Raw genomic sequence first — 4,025 nt, 5'->3', positions numbered from 1 at the left:
TTGATATATTAATGGCCATTAGCCTTCAAGAAAACCCTTGTGTTCCTGTATCAAATAAAAAAAAACATTAATACTTACCCACTGATGAATAATTAAGCTTCATTCTTATTATATTTAGAATGGGACAAGCACAATCTTCTAATCAAGCCTAAACATGATTTGCGTAACTTAAGCCATTTGGGAAGGGATTGTGATGTCCGCTATATTGGGTCACAAATAAAATATCTATGTAATGGAAAAATGGTAACAAATTCATAGATGCAATTATTATTTCTGTGGAAAAGTTTCCATTTGGATTGATGTTGGTCTGGAACACAAGGGGGTGGTCACTTATTGTTTCTATAGGTACGCCTTGTCTCCACCTCTGGACCAGGCTTGGTAATCCACATGGTATATATCCAATTATATTAAAATGTGTGTTGTACTTGCTTGCGGCCAAAATCTAATTTTGAGTGAGTCACCATGTTCCTTGCCAGAGAACCACTGGGTAGAAGTTTTACTTTGAAAACCTAAGTGAGTAAATGATTAGGACTTCTGCTATTTTATCATTTTTGTTTGTATCTGTTGTTGGTGTAACTGATTTGATTGTCAAGCCCTGCCTTTGTATGGTAAAGAATCACGTTACCTGAAGAGACTAATTAGTGTTTTGCACGTGCATAGATATTGTGCTAAGTTGTATTTGGTGTTTTTTTCATTATTAAGCTACCTGGGGACCAAGGCACCCCACTTAAAAATTGTCTTGGTGGTGGCAGCCTTAAAATAGTAATATTTATATTTTTATGGTTAAGTATGGGTGGTGCTAAGGGGGATTTGCATCATTATTTCCGGTCTAGTGCAGACAGATAGTGAACTTTAACCCTTTCACCACCACAACTAAGTCACGCACACTCTTGGAGTAGGATGCGTTTGTGACAGAAACCATCAATTTAATTCATTCAAAAAGTTGTTATGCTGCAAAATAAATAAATTCTGGAAATAAATATTATTACTCTTAAGAATTCCTTAATAATTTATATGTATATATCACTATATCATATTTTAGGTAGATACATCCACAACTATCCCACTTTATGTCCACATCATTAAAATATCCAATAATTAAAGTGTTACTCAGATGTGCAGCTTTCTGAATTTGCTCTAACGGCTGTTCTTCCTAATCCATATTAACATTAGGTGGTTTATAACATAGCCCAACCAATTATTGACTTCCCTTCTTTTGCCCCAAGCAGATATCTTCCCATAAAACTTCCACATTTTCCTTGTCATATTCCACTTGCTAAATATTTTGCTTTAACTCATGGTTGACATACAAACACACCCCTCCACCTTTCCTGTTTATTCTATCCTTTCTAATTAATGTGTAACCATTTAAGTTTACTGCTCAGTAATGTGTCTAATCCCACCATGTTTCTGTTATGCATATTACATCATATTGCTTGGTGTATGCTATTGACTCTAGTTCCCCCATGTTGTAATGTGGGCTCCATGCATTAGTATGCATACATTAAATATTGTTATGAGCCACTTTTACTGTAAGTAAATTCTTATTACATACCTCCTCTGTTCTGATCCCCCCCAATTTCTCCAAACCCATTGTGCTGAGCGAAATCTCATCTGCTTTCTGTCCTACCTATATTTAGTAGATTTCTGTGCCCCTACCCCCTATCACTAGGTTACAATCTCCTGCAAACTTCTAGCCATCCTATCCCCCAGCACAGCAGACTCTCTTCCATATAGATGCAATACATGATGGCTACAAAGATTGTACTCAGGTGCAATATCATACAAGTGTTCTAAAAAGCCAAAACCCTTCTTCCTACGCAATGGCTTTAGCCATGCATTACTCTTCTTAATCTCCAGATTCCTTTCTACTGTAGTGCATGGCACAGGTAATATCTCTGGAAATTCTACCTTAGATATCATTTTCTTCTGTTTACTTTCTAATTCCCTAAACTCATTATTTAGGACTCTCCATCTTTCTCTGATTTTGTCATTGTTACCAGTATGGACCACGGTAGCCGGGTCATCCCCAGCCCCTCTCAATAATCCACCCACTCTTTGACAATACAATAGCATTATTTAAAAAAAAAAAAAAAAAAAAGCTGGTTAATAACATTTCAACCATATAAAATTTTTAGGAAAAAATCAAATTAAAGCGGCACTGTCATGCTAACTTGCCTTTCTCCTATTGTTTCCTCTTCTCTTTCTCTCTCAGAATCTGTTATTCTTTTCTTTATTTCTGATCTAATTTTCTTTCAAACATAAGAAAAAGTATGGACTACTTTATCTTGTGTATTTTTCCTATGCTTCACTTTCTGTGACCAAAGGAGGAGTTTGTGGTCAAAGAGAAGGGCGAGTAATTTTTCTGACACAGGAAATGAAGCTGACTTAAACTTCTCCTCTGGTCAAGCGTAGGAAAAATACATAAGACAGAGTAGTCCTTTATCTTATGTTTTAAAGATAACTAGATTAGAAAAAAAAAGAGAGAATTCAGAGATGAAGAGAAGAGGAAACAATAGGAGAAAGGTAAGTTTGGCGTGACAATGTCATTTTAACACTGGATCTGTAATGTATAATATAAGCAATATGAATTTTATTATATGTATGTTAATATGGAAATATGACTTTTCCTAAGTACTCAGGCAAATAGTTTCTTAACATAAGATCTCACTGTTTCCTGTACTTCCTCGTTCCGTAAGCTGTAGATGATCGGGTTTAGCATTGGTATTACCATTGTATAAAAAACAGGGATCACCTTGTTTTGTGTAACAGAATAACCAGAGGCTGGACAAAGGTACATGAAAAAAACTGTCCCATAAAAAATGGAGACACACAAAAGGTGGGAACTACATGTCGAAAAAGCTTTCCGTCTGCCTTCAATCTTGATTATGGTAAAGAAAATGTAGGCATAGGAAACCAAGATGATAGTAACTGAAACCCTAGGACAAAAACGACAACAAATATAATGTTTTTGTTTATGTACAAATCTGAACATGCGAGATCCATTAGAGGAGGATATCACAATAAAAATGGTTGATTGTATTAGGTCCACAGAAAGATAAAGTTATGGTAGTATAGGTATCAATTCCTGCAGTGCGAAAACCACCGGTATATACAGCAGTAACAAGAAATATACACGTAGACTTGTTCATTATTACTAACAGAAGAGGGTGACATATGGCTACATAGCGATCATATTTGTTGCAGATAATATGTAAACTTCAGTGCAAGCAAAAATTGCAAATAAATACAGTTGTAGTGCACAGCCAATAAAATAAATGTTTTTTCTCTGTAAAAACATATGATCCAGACATTTTGGAGTAACAACAGTAGAAAAACAGAGATCAGATGCAGACAAGTTGCTAAGAAAGAAATACATTGTGCTGTGCAAGTCAGAAATTACCATGATTATAATCATGGTGCTGATATTGCCAAAAGCAGTAACAATATATATCAACAAGAATAATATGAAAAGGAATATTTGCATGCTTGGATTGTTGGTAACTCCTAAAAGGATAAACTCGCTTACAGTAGTCTGGTTTCCTTCTTCCATATGTTTGAGATATGTAAAAATGACAGCAGTCAAGCAGACAGCAGACAACAGCTAGAGAAAAAAAATGATGAATTGAATGATTAAAGAAACAACCAAATATCAGTGCTTATCAAATACTATGATAATAAAAAGGTAACTTTGCCAAAGGCAAACATAGATTTCCATTGTTTTCAGTGATTTTCCATAGCATATATGCTTTTTAATTCAACATGGATACCAATATTGTTTTTTTAACCCCTTCACTACTGAACATTTTTTTATTAAAACAAATAGCATTACATTTATCTGAAGTAAGGGATGTATAGATAGCAAATACACACATCATAACACTGCAATTTTGCATATAGACTGCTATGCAGACAAGGTAAAAAAATACAATTATGTACATTTACCCTCCAGTATGCCAGGGTGTTGAATCAGAGTGCCACTTTCCCCCTAAAATGCTAGGATCATACAGGGAAGCCAGCATCAG

General features: G+C 35.0%; 1 pseudogene; it reads right to left on the bottom strand.

Moving 5' to 3' along the window:
- Positions 1-2,638: 2,638 nt before the first annotated feature.
- Positions 2,639-3,556, bottom strand: LOC134577186 (olfactory receptor 5G26-like; annotated as a pseudogene).
- Positions 3,557-4,025: the final 469 nt, after the last annotated feature.

Source organism: Pelobates fuscus, chromosome 1, assembly GCF_036172605.1.
Source record: "Pelobates fuscus isolate aPelFus1 chromosome 1, aPelFus1.pri, whole genome shotgun sequence".
NCBI classification, from domain to species: Eukaryota; Metazoa; Chordata; class Amphibia; order Anura; family Pelobatidae; genus Pelobates; species Pelobates fuscus.
This window is presented reverse-complemented; position numbering and strand designations above follow the sequence as displayed.